The following is a 13,565-nucleotide window of genomic DNA, read 5'->3' on the forward strand; positions in this document are numbered from 1 at the left end:
GCCCACAACTGAGCAGCCAGAGCCCAGCAAAGGTCTATGCCAGGGCAGTCAGTTGTTTGAGCTAAAGCAGTGAAAATAGGAAGGGAGGAGCATATGAGAAATAGCTTTAAAAAATGAAAGAGCTTTTAATACATCTTATCAGGGGGTTGATTTAAATAAATAAATAAATAAATAACTAGAGGGTGAGTTCAAATCAATAAAACTACTGGAAAGGGTGCTTTCTTTTCCCCCTCACTTTTGTGTTTATTTCCTTCTTTTTAATCCCCCCAGCTCTGTCTGGCAGAGTGGAAAAATAGGTAAGTGACACAAGGAGAAAAAGAAGGCACACGGAATGCAAAATAAGAATTTTTTAATGGGAAAAAGTACCTAAAAACCAGGGAGAGAGGATTTACCCAGAAATTGTTGTTTTAAAATAAGCACCATTTTTAATGGGGGAGAAAAAAAAAGAAAGAAAGAAAAACCCACTTAAAACAAATAGTTGTAGCCACAAAACGAGATAGCAGAACTGCGGTTTGGCTTTGCTTAAGGACTTTTATGCCCAGAAGCACATTCCTGGGGGTGACAAGGAGGAATTCTTGGCCCAGAGGCATATGAAGGTACCTGAGGAAGTCAGAGCTGGTGGGGAGATAGTTGCTGGATTAACATGAAGTTTGGAACACTGAGTCCTTCATACCTGCACCAAGGGCTTCAGACATACACTCAGCAAGACTGCAGGAACTCGTGGGATGCTGTTCTTAATGCAGTGTCATCATATAAGCCCTGATTTTCAGGCAACATATGCACATGAATGATGGGGTAGGTCTGTGACCCCTCTCCTGGGAGGTAACCACGCAGTGCTAAATGCCTGCATCCACTTGGAGGATGGAGAGGATTTGGTGACCTCCTCCGGACAGAATGACAGATAACCTCCTTCAGCCCAAGGAGAGCCACGGCTAAGTCTCACTGTCTCAGCATGCTACCGAGCCATTGGCAGCCCATCCTGCTGATAGCAGAGCTATACACAATGGCCAGTTCATTACTATAGCAAAAACGTTTTACAAAAGCTAGAGGCAAATAAATTGAAGCATTAGGATCTCATTTTCTACAGCATTAAAACTATGATGAATGCGAAATCTAATCCCTGCTGGCATCATCAATACCGAAGACAACAGTGCTATGTGTCAAGAGGTGTTGTCAGAGTCCCTCAGGAATTGTATGCAGTGATCAGAAAACCTTATGTCTCTTTCCCCCTCCTCACCAGCTGTCTCTGCTTACAGGAGGCCATCTCATTTCCCACCAGTGGAGGACCAACAGTACAATGGCAGGCACATGCTGAAGAAAGAAGCAAAGATTTTTCTTCAAAATTATTTTGGGAGCGAGCTGTTACTTGGAAGCAGAGAGAGAAGCTCGTGTTAGAATAGCTGCTCCAAGAACAGTAACTCTGCCTGGATGAATTTATAATAGCCACTTTAACTGGTGCCAGGAAGACACCGAACTTCCAGTGAGTCATTTTTCCACAGCCTCGAATAGGTCAGGATGAACTTCAGGTATGTGCTTTGTTTTTTATGATCTAACAACCACAGCAAAGTCTTGAATCCCTCCAGTTTTACCCACAGGGAGTGGCTATATCCATCTTTCTTGGGTGGTTTTACTTGAAACTTTCTGTATTCTGCAAAGAAAAAGTTAAGATGTTATCTGGAAGAGCACTGCGTTTTCTGTCTCTCAACACCTGCACACCCAAATTCCACTCTGGTCTAAGGAAAAGCCTTGTCATTGACAAGGGGTAGGGGCATTGGACAGCTTCAAGGAGTTGAACCTACAGAACTGTAGATGCCACAGAGTCGAATGGCCAGGTTTGCTGCATATATCAAAGCCTTCTTGCAATCCCTTTTTCTGACTAGAAATTCTCCATACAGATGTACTCTGGAGCTCCAGATCTTCTCCTGCCTTTATGCCTTTCCCCATGTGCTTCCTTCAGCTCAAAGTTACCATTTTCTCCATGTCAAGGAGAAACCTGTCTTAAGGTGCACCCCGATTTCCTTTACTTCCCTTCGTTTTTTTGAGCCTTACTTTTTATTCCTTTCTATCACTCCTCTTTTCTTTCTCTTTCAGGGACACAAAGTTTCAGGCAATGCTTGATTTGTTGGGTATTGTCTGGGAGGTACGGGCCACCACCACCTGATAGCTTTGGAGGTGTCTGTGCCCGTTTGCTCTCATGCTTCTGTTACATCCTCTGGGCTTTGCTAAATGTCACCAAAACCTGTGCAGGGAGGGGAAAGTAGAACAGCCCCTGAAACTTTGGAAGCAGTGTGTCAAAATGAGTCAAAGCTGTGCTTTAATACCCAAACAGTACTGCCTAACTGAGCATAATATTTTGTGAACTCTGACAAGCAGACCTTCATGGTAGTAAAAATCCCACTGCTTTTGCTGAAGCTAGGAGCTCTCATCTCACATCAGGCCTTCTTGTCATGTGCTCTAAGGAATGGGAACTAGCAAAACGGCTTAGATAAAGCAAGAACTGCTTTTAAACTGAAGCTTTGTTGTGGCCCAGAGATTTTTTCCTAATTAGCTTTGGAAAAGCTACTGTTAACTTTCAGTGCTTTTTCTGGTTTCATACACCTGCGGCTTTGCTGTGCATCCCCAAGGATAAGGATCAAACTATCAGCAGCAGGATGCTGCTTCTTCCAATTTAGGCCTGCCCCAACAAAGGTGGGAAAGAAACTTTTTGGGAGAAACACATTTTTGGTGCAGTTCTTGTGCCTGTGGTTTAGCCTTTGGGCTTGGGCGTGACCTTCTGGGTGGAGCTCACAGACTTTCTGGGGTCACTAGGGTGGTGCACACCAGCAACTGGAGACCATCAGCACTAGGAAGCGAGGATGAAGAGGTAATCTTCAGCTCCCTGTTTCTGCCCTGGTTTGCCCGTATTTCATGGCCTATCTCCATCTGATCTGTACATTCCCCGTGGCATACCTCCCTGAAAAAGTATCCCTTTGTTTGTTTTGTGCTATACTCTTGAGGAGGGTCCTCCTTATTTACTGAGAGCAGCATCTGCAGCCTGGCAGACAGGAGACACACGCTGTGCTTTCCCCTCCACCCCGCTTGGGCCATTCCTGTGCTTCTGTGATCGCCCAGAAGGAAAGGACATGATATGTTCTGCCAGCACAGGGGCCAGGCTGCTGGCAGCCAGGACCGGCAGCCAAAGGCGAGGCGTCACATCGTGGCAGGGACTGTAAATACACCACGCATCTTTTCATTGTTGTGTTATAATCACAATGTTCCTTTAATGTAGTTTGTTTAACTGGATGACTTCAGTGCTAAAAATAAGTGGATCTTGCTGTTTCCAGGACAACCGCTATCCCAATGGCTTATCTCGGCGCCTCTCCTCTGTCAAAAGGATGTTCTAAACAGAGCTGGCCATGAATATTAAAAATGAAGCATGCACACAATAAAGCATTCCCTGGGAAGAGCCCCATGTTTTAATGCTGTACATTATGCAAATAGGACAGTTGCCTCTCAGAGAGGTGCTTAATTCAAAAGCGGCACAGTGTGGGGTGAGATTGCAAGTAAGCAGGAATGTAATGTGTATTTCTTTATTCTGTTTTCTTTTTTTAAAAATTTTTTTAATTCAATCTCTCTCTGGTGCTTGAAGTGGCTCACTAGGCAGCACTTTCTGCCTCTAGCCCAGAAATCCATAAATTGAAACCTTGCATGTGTGCTCTGAGCCCACCCAGTGAGATGGCTGCAGGGGGACAGAGAGCTGTTGCCTGGCAGGTGGCACCTGGTGGCAGGGACAGCCTGGCTGCCTCTGTGGGCACGAGAGTGCTGGTGCCTCTTATATTGAGCCAGGGAAGTAACAGCTTGCACAGGTGATGGATGCCTGGCTTTTCTGAAACTGAAATTCAGCTGGTCTTCCCAATAGGAGTAGAGATGAATTGCTCATTTGGAGGAGTCAGGGAGATTTAAAAAACTCTCCTAGCGAGGAAAGGGTTGCATTATTACATGTCTGCATTCCTCCAGCTTTTTATTCTCTATTCCTTTTTCTTCCTCCTTCCCTCTCAAACAAAGAAAAAAGCCTTTAAGAAAACATCAGAAGAAGCCATAGGAAATCAAAGGGGTCATTTTTAAACTCTGTGTCTGGACAATAAAGAGGAGATAATTTAGCCAGTAGGATTGGTTTTCAAGTACAGGATGAGTGGAGGCTGACAACTGAGCAGTAGTGCTCCTGCAAGAACTGGTGAGACCCTTGTCTAGATCATATGTTTTGAGTGAAGCAATTGGTTCACTATTAATCAAACTGTTTGATTCCAAGATTACAAAGAAATGTTCAATGTTACTGACGCAATAGAGCAAAGTATTATACAAAGACAGCCATCTCAGCAAATGCAGCCTCATTTCCTCCATCAGTATTTACTGAAAGAAAATATTAAATTAGCTTAAAAATATTGCCCATTTATTTCTATCTCTTCAGTTACATTTTTAACAAAACTTTCTATTTACCTGAAGGCACATTTATGCAGTAACTGGCGTGAGTGCAGTGAGCTAGACCCTCAGATGTTATACACTGACTAGGATTCACTGCCCAGAACTTAATTTTAATCAGATGACCATCAGGCCCATTGTTAGGAGACCTTCTGAAAACCATCAGTTGTTTATGAGAGCTGACAGCAAATACAACTGTTCAATCCTTATGCACTGAACCTACAAATTTTCAAGGTGATTGACTTGGCTGCCGGACAGCTGCCACTTTATGAAGTTAGTACAGAAGGCTTCAGAAAAGAAGTGGATCCTGAGCTCCCACGGAGACTTATTGTCTACTTCTTAATATTTTGTTTTTTTTTATTTTTGCTCTCAAAACTGATTGTGACTCCCTATGGATATTTAATTTTCTTCATGAAAACAATGTAGCAAAAATACTTGCCCTCCTTTGGTCTGAAAATTTGGACTGTGAATCTCATATAAACCCAGTGACCGAATTTTTCTGATGCATTTCAGATTTGTAGTTCTAGCCCAACCAGAGCTCAAAAAGTGAAGGTATGTTGAAAATAATGTTACCTGGATGATTTAAAATGTCAGAAAAGGCAAATTCCAGGGAGGTGCAAAGTCCTCTGGAGGTAATGCATATCTCAGCTCGCTGAAAATATCTTACCTTGGCAGGTTGTGTCATGTCAGAGTAAATAATGCTGAAATGCATTAAAGAATCTGAAGACTGGATCTGTCTTCAATAAGGAAGATCTGTATCACACCACTATTCCCTTTTATCTGTGTTGCTATAGTAGAGGCCAATTCTTCTGCAAACCTCAGAAATGTATGTCTGGGCCCCCTAAAAAGAGACAGTTCTAGGGAGAGGTTCTTGAAGGAAGATGGTTGGTATAGCCCAGGCTGAAAGGAAGAAGAATTTCACTTTCAGAAGTGTCATTCCATGTGATTTGTTGCAGGGTGGGGGGGAATAAGGGAGTTGCAGATATTGACATGTCATAGGTGATGATGGTAGGAGGGTACAACTTTGGGCACAAAACTATTTTTTAACATGCAGACAAAAATTTCTGGTGCAATGTCCATTGTTTTTCAGTGAACTTCTCTCACCTCGGAATAAGGGGGATTTTGACACTCTGGTTCTAGTGCAGCAGCAGGACCATGGCAAGAAGAGGTATCTGCACGTGCACACACACACACACATATACACACACAGGTACAAAAACATACATATGAATATTTCTATATGAATGCAGAGGGAATCCCAGCAACCCTGTGAGAGCCAGTCAGCTTCAGGAGGGATTAACCAAGTGAGAAAGAAGAAGGAAGAAGAAGATAAAGGAGGAGACAACATTGCGTCTCATTCTGCCTGTTCTGCCTCTTCCTGAGATTCAGACAGATTTCAGACAGTCCACATCCCCCATCACTGAGCAAACGACCTGCTCCCTCAGCTGAGATATTAATAAAGTCAACTTGCTTCTTTGGAATTAAGGAAAGAAATGCAGATGTTGAGTTGAACTGACAGCCCTTCGGGAAGCCTTAAAATCCCCCAACTTTTTTTAAAGAGGAAACAAGGTTTGCAATTAGTGAACTACAGCAGGTTAAAGCATCCAGTTGCTATTAATGTAATTATAATTAAGGTTGTGATAGCTCTAGTGTCCTCTTGAAGACTCAGGCCTCCATTTCATTAGGCCATTCAGTGTTTTTTTAATATTGCTTCTAGCACTTAGTAAAAGGAAACATAAATTTTGGACTGAAAGTCCTGCAGATACGGCTCATATGCTCTGGAGTGTGACTGTACATGTGTCTGGGGTGGGACTGGAAGGTATTTGAGAAACCTTTTGGTATGTCCTGGAGTGAGAGTGTGCATAGCTTGGTGCAGCAGAGGAGCAGCTTCAGCAAAGGCACTGTAGTGACTCTGCTGTGCAAATCAGTGCTTACACATAAATACTGGGTTAATGCATCTGACAGGAGCAGTATAGAATAACAAGACTATCTCAGTACTGCTGTCTCCAGTGCTTGTGCTGCAGGAAGGCATGTTGTCGCTCTGCACCTTCCATATGGCAGACAATTTAAGAATACAGTGGTTTAACAGGTTCTACTCTTTCCACCTAAATTCCTCTTCTCAAGGGTAAGGAGTGACCCTTTGAATCTTTCAGCTGCAAATAGCAAATCAGTGTCCACCTCAGGCTGCAACCTTTACCCTCTAGCCAGGCAGCACTTTGAATCCTTTCCATCCAGTCACTTGTTTCTACAAAATCCATAGGAAACTAAGAACTCTATGACCTGGGACTAGCTGGGCTCAAGTATGCATGTGGGTTCCGTGATTCAGGCAGAAATACAGATGGACAGAAAATACTGAGCTTTGCCATCAATTGCATTAAATATTGAGTGCAACAGCTTTATTTCTCAGGCTTTGTCAGTAAAAAATATTAGAGTGTTTTGAATCTTCTGATGTTTGGGCCATGCCCACCATCCATTACTTCTTCTAAGCCACTGTCCTTTAGAGCAAAATAAGTTCGCAGAAGTACTCTCAATGGGTGGCTAATATTTGGGCCTAGGGCTTCAGTGCATTTGGGGTTTGGGTCCTGGCTGGGTTGCTGACGTGATTTATGGTATTTACTGTTCAGATTGAAATGTCAAAGACATCCATCAAACTGTACAAAAAGGCCATTCCATCCCTTCTCTCTCCAAATCATGTCTGAAGAGATATTTTTTGGCGAAGTATGGCAAGCAACACACTGCTTAGCTGAAAAAAATGGGACTCCATACATAGAAAAAAGGATCATTGAGATCACAGCACGTACATTATAAATAATAATTTGCTTTTCCTACAAAATGCAAAAGAAATGCCAGATAAACTTATTTTGTTCTATTAATCTCAGCTGAATTCTGCAATTGTTTTCCTGTAGTAAGTTCAATTACTTTTTAATATCTTTACTTGTGCAACATTTTATCTTAGTGTAGTCAGTCAGATAGGTAGAAAGACTGATTGATTTTTTCTCTTTCTATATTGAATGGCAAGTAGAGGCATAAATGGACAAAATCATCATTGAAATAGAGACACAAACAGTATTTTCCAAGCTAAGTCCAAAGAGAAGCCAGAGTATCTGTATTTCAAACGAGTCAGGGAAATTACTGTGGAAGGACTGCTCTAACTGTCATTCCTGGGAAAGGACAAAATGGAAATTGTTGGTTTGCTGTTCAAGTGCATCACCTAGCACAGCAGGGTCTTGGTCCTCTCAGATATTCTCAGAAGGGCTACCAAGCAAATAAATATTCTTTGCCATATTTATTCATTTTCCTGAAACGTCTTACATCCAAAGGCTTTTGAGGGCTACATCCTGACCACGCAGCAGAAACATCCTACAGGAGGGTGCTCCAAGTGTCCAGTGCCCTGAAAGTCTGGGCTGGGAGGTGGGCAAGGTGTGGAGCAGCTGTCTAGCTGATGAGTTTCAGCCAGGTGCCTGTGGTGAGAGGTGGTCCAGCCAACCTGGCTGCTCCTGTTGTGGCTGTGTGGCCAGGAGCAGCAGATGTAAGGAATGTGCTTTCTTTCTGTGTGCTGCTGCAGATCTGGTCCCCCAGAAATGATTATTCATCCTACACTTCTGACTTAAATTTTGTCTTGATTAGGCCAGTGTTCAAATCCAGAGCAGCACCACTGGCAAAGAGACTTTTGAAGGTCAAAATTCGTCAGCTTTGATTATAACTTCTGTGTGCAGTATGGCATAAATATATACAGACACCCCCAAACACCTCCAAATACAGCATACTACCTGCTGTGATATTAAAGGGGCAGCTTGTTAACAAAATTTTATGATCACATTCTAATGAAAGGAGTAAGTTCTTTACAAGTTTCAAATCACACGAAGCAGTTGCATAGTGAAATCTGCGGGCTACCCATCTGAAATGCCAAGGCTTTTTGTGCCTTACCATGCATGGCAGCTACCTGGCTATTCTGCCTCAGGAGCCAACTTCACTGCCCACTTCCCAACAGAAGTCAAGTTCTACTCAAGCAGGCAGGATAATATAGCCATGATCGCACAGCCTTGTGACAACAACAACATGAGTGGTGATGGGGAGCATCTCATTTCCTCCCCCTTCCCGAGTCTGCAAAGATGAAGAGGGATGTGGATAGGGACACCCCATGCTCCCATTACCCTGGTAGCTGCACCTTGCTGTTAGGGTCATCACACTGGAAAAAGGCCATGGACAAGCAGGAACTGGGAGTCACACAGAAGACATGCAGGCCCTTAATGGCATGGTGGGGAAGTGGAGCCAGGAGCTAACAGTGTGTTAAAAATCTGTCATGCTCCTTTTACACTTGGTCCTGGAGCTGGGAAACCAGAGCAGGCACTCAGGCTGTTGTCACAGCCCGTGGAGATGTAGTGTGGTGAGGTAACAGCAATGTAGGGGAAAGCCAGCCTTGAGAAACTGCTTTAAAATATGGCCTGAGATCAGATGAAAGTCCCTAAGCCTTGCTTGAAAGCCTGGGCTCACTACTGAGGAACATTTATGGGTCATATCCAGGGCTGTGGTGGCGATCCCTACTGCACATGCTGTGAAGGGGAAGACGAGTGGTGTGCTCTGCCATTCCGAGGGATGTGTGAGATTTCACTTACTCACAAGTGGTGCAGATGAAAATACAGGGTATAGACATGCCTGTGGTGTGTTGAGGCCTATTGGCAATTGATTTGGGAAAACGCAGGTTTCCAGATGTCTGCAAGTTCTGGTATGTGTGCTGTAAACCAAAGGTACAATAGTGGATGAGGTGTCTGCTCTCAGTGCAAACATTTTTCCTACTTGCATTGTGCCAGGATGCTTTACTGGCTTTAATCATCACAAGGTAGAAAGCCGGTGAGTAAAGTCTTGCCACTTTATGGGTTTGCCTGAAATTGAAAGAAAAGAAAATGTAGCAGGCCAAAACCATTTAATCTGGAGCAAAGTTAAGAGAACGAGTTAACGAAAGAAAGGCAGTTATTTAGAGGTGTGAAACTGCTGAAGAGAGCCAAGATACAAGGGGTTATCCATAGACATGGCCAAGTTAAACAAGACAAGCTGGTGACTCAGGGAGGCTCCACCTCCAGTGTCATTCATAAACCCAGCCTGTCCCTGGGCAGTCACTCAGCTTTGATTGCGTCCTGTTTAACTTGGGCTTTGGATGACTTAACTCTTCCAAAAGTTGGCTCTTTGGTTAGGTATCACACCTTAAAACATCTGATCCTCTTTTATAGTCCGCAAAGCACTCTTTTATTTGATTTCTTTGTGCTGCCTGCCTGCATCATTGGGTTTGGGTTGGTCCTACCAGACACAGGCATATTTCTCACTGGCAGAAGATAGTAGATCCAGCAGTGACTAAGATGAGAGAATTGGACAAAAGTCCCAGAAAGGTTCATCTCCTTTGTAGCCTGCAGGTTATAGCTGGCATCTGGAAGACAGTGGCAGAGGTTTACAAAAAAAACACAGAGGGGAGTCCAATTTCAGAACTGAGATCCAGATGCCAAGGCCTTGAAGACTTGTGTCAAGTGATGTCCTTGGGAAAGGTTGTTTTGCAGTGTTTTGGTAGCTGTATAGAACAAGTAGTGTCGAATGTCACCAGCACCTAAGAAGTTGTTTTCCCTCCCAAGATTATGTGATAAAAATGAAGCTATTTCATTTTCAGTGATATTTTCCATGAATTTAATGAGGAGAGGTTCTATTAAGCGCAAATTGAAAAGCACTGTCCAGAGCTCAGCACCAGCACTCTGCTGCTCCCCAAGTTTGCAAACTGTTTTGAGCTTTTCCAATGTTTTAACTAAGCCGAGGAAAACGAGGGTGAACTTTAGAGCAGCAAGTTTGAAACTTACACTGGATGTTGCCATTTTGGGAGCAGTTTATCACCTCCATAGGGTGGCTGCCCAGGCTCCTTGATATTCATACCTGAGCAAAATCCACTGGCACCTCAGACTGCAGGTACTGAGCCACAGCTCTTGGCATCGATGCTGGGGTGGACCATTGCCTCTCCACTGCCACTGAGAGCTTGTGGCATGTCTGACTGTGACCTCGTTCCTGCAGCTCAGTGGTGTCTGTCAGGTAGGTACTAGCTTAGCATGAAAGTTGTCTTAGCCCTCTGCTACATTACTTAATTTGTATTGCCATGGCAGTGAGAGGAATAATCTTTGATCCACACTGATCTTGGCTCTAGAAACACCCACTGGCTTGATTTATATCAACATTGTGGCAGGGCACAAGGGTGCTTGAGGTGACCTTCAAGGCAGCCTTGCCTGCTGAAGGCAAGTCCTGTGCAGGCTCCTTCCTCTGCCCTCATGAGGACAGCCACAGGCTGAAAGATACTTGAGAGCTCCCCGTGCAATGTTCCTCCCCTGGGGGTCTGACATAGCCTCCCTGGCTGAAACCAGGTACAAAAAATCCCGTTTTCTGTGAGACAAGAGGAGCTGAGAGCCACCGGCACAGAAATGCTCCAGTCTGTGAATCACCACTAGTCGCTTCTCAATGCACTTGTGGAGTGAGAAGCAATGACAGCCCCTGTGCCCCAGTCTCAAACGGGAGCTGGGGGATTGCTTGCACATGATGTTGTCATTCTGGGTAGGTCAGACTCTATCATGCTAGCAGCGGGCAGGGTCCATCCCGGCTCAAAGCTAAACCTGTGATGGGTGACATCATGCGGGAGGCACTTCGGGATGCAGCTGCCAGCATGTGTTATTAAGCTAATCATGGTAGAGGAGGAGCCCCCCGAGGCTGAGTCGATAAGGTGAGGAATGCATTCCACTAAATGGTAAATGGAAAGCCCTCAGCCACCTTCGGCTTGATGTCACAAAGCTGCATGCTGGAAATGGTGCAAGTGAGATAAAGTACAGCCACCCCCAGGGGCTGGACTCTGCCGTTTTCCTGCCTTGGAGCAATCTGGTATTTATGTTAGGAGCAGACAGCTGTAGAAAGCACAGAAAAACCCAGGACCGTGCTGGGGACTGCTGAAGAAACCACTGCCACAGACTGAGGCACCCTGGCTCTGGGGAAGGGTGTGAACGCCTCCCAGTCTTGCCCTGAAGGCCAGCTTGCCTGCCCTGGTTCCTGGTTTGGGCGATAGTCTGCATGTAATTCCCCTCTTTCACCCTTCTTCCATGATGATTACCCGATGCCTCTTTCCACTGGTTATCAGAGTAGGTGCTTCTCTTCTCCAGGAGGTCCCATCTACAACGGGGCATTCTTATGGTTGGAAAGCTTGAGGGCAGCAGCCCTTCCCCTGTGTCACCTTCAGATGTCACAGGCCACGAGCTTTGCAGAGTCATGGTGCTCAGGAGAAGGGTTGATAGCTCAACTGCCCTGGAAAACAAGTCCCCATACCACCAATGCTGGCATTGGCCCTTCAGGAGAGGAGGGACCCATGCAGAGGATCCTGCTGTGGGCAAGGGAATGAAAAGGCAGCCATATATCAGGCAGTCTGGGAGGCAGAAGTTCAGATCTCAAGAATCAAACTAAAAGAAAACAAGCAAATAAAAAACCATTGCTTTGGCTTCAGCCAGGAACCCAGGACAGTAAACAGAGGAGGCTGGAAAGCCAATATATTCTACCCTGGGGGAATTGACTTTGCTTGAGCCAAAAGGAAAGAAATGAGTATAAAATAAAGAGCAAAGATGAAAGCCATATATCGCAAGCCCAAACTGCCACAGCCATGATTGGCAGTTTACATATTACATTCTATAGCATTCCTTTTCTCCTCCCTCCATATTTTCTTTCTCCCCATTTCTCTGCTGACAGCTCATACACACGCCTTGCGCTGCACAAATAAGTGCTCTGCTCCTCCCTCACATCCTGCTCAGACTTCACGCCAGTCCTTCCCAAGTTCACAGACCACCCCACCATCCTGACTGCATGCAGAAGAGACAGCAGGTCAAGGTCTGAGTTGTCACAAGTCCACTGAAAAGATTTCCTGTCATGTGCAAATAAACCCAGCTCCTCTCCTCTGGCTTATTTGGTTTTTACTGAATCCGGTCAAATCACAATTTCCCCCTTCTCTTTCAACAAACAATCAGCCCGTGTCAACTTGATTACGAGCTGCTGATGCAGCATTGTTGAATCCAAGCCCTGAGTGTATGTTTTGGCAAAAACAGCGCTATTTTCAGCTAGGCGTGCAAGGTGGCTTGCCAAGAGGCTCAGCCTTCCCAGCAGACCCAAGGTGGGTTGGAGGCAGGGCTCCCACTGGCTGCCTGGGCAGCAGGACTGGGGGGCCAGGTCCACACAGCTCAGCACTGGCATGCCTGGCAGGGTGTGCACCACCTTGCTGCTCCTCCTGAATTGATCCAGAGCAGGATCTCAGCAGGATCAGATACACCGAGCAGGAAGAGCACAAAAACCCCACCCCTGTGCCTATTCTGACCACTCTGAGGGCAACCACTTGGCACATCAGCTCCCAAGGAGGTTTACTTTGCCTACATGAAATTCATGGAACCCTTTTGCCTCTCTCTCCAGTGTATGTTCCTGGTGTAGGAGCTCTGAGAGCCCTGAGCTGTGCAGAAGTTGAGAGGCAGGGTTTACACTTTCTCCATACCAGGGCAGGTACCCTCTAAGTCAGCTTGCTTACACTCAGACAACACAGCCTTCATGTCATTCCTCTCTTTAAAGGGTATTTATTTCTATCCAGGGCAATGGTGTATCCCTATCATCCATTTTTCTCTGGGACACTCATGCTTTTGGTGTCTATTTTTCCTGTTGCTGCTTTCTTTTGGATGGTCTTTTTCCCATGGATTCAGTGGCCATAGGGGCTAGGTCTGTGAAGCACAACAGTGAAGGCACAGACACAAAAATTAAGTGTAACACAATTTGGGCAAAGTGACTTCCCGCTTCTCCCATGACATCCTTCTTGCAGAAGTGTCTTTTCCCCATGTGGAATGACAAACTTGCTCCCTATTTATGTTGATAGCATGCAGATTCACAACCTGGCTGTCTATAGCAGTCTTTTTTTATTTCTAACCAAATCACCTTTTATTTTGCCGGCAGTGATGCTGCAGCAGCAGAGCCCCTCGGGTGGTCTGCAGTGGGCAGGGCTGGCAGCTGTGGACTGTGGCAGAGCCCGCTGGTGGAGGGGTGCTGCCCTCAGCAGAGCTGTGCAGGGG

General features: G+C 45.2%; 1 long non-coding RNA gene across 1 annotated transcript in view; it reads left to right on the top strand.

The window, feature by feature from the left end:
* Positions 1 to 1,265: 1,265 nt before the first annotated feature.
* LOC109143512 overlaps positions 1,266 to 13,565 on the top strand; it is a 36,995-nt gene continuing 24,695 nt past the window's right edge. The window contains exon 1 of the long non-coding RNA XR_002043734.3: positions 1,266 to 1,526. This is a non-coding gene — a long non-coding RNA (uncharacterized LOC109143512). The remainder of the gene's footprint in view (positions 1,527 to 13,565) is intronic.

Source organism: Corvus cornix, chromosome 3, assembly GCF_000738735.6.
Source record: "Corvus cornix cornix isolate S_Up_H32 chromosome 3, ASM73873v5, whole genome shotgun sequence".
Classification (NCBI taxonomy): domain Eukaryota; kingdom Metazoa; phylum Chordata; class Aves; order Passeriformes; family Corvidae; genus Corvus; species Corvus cornix.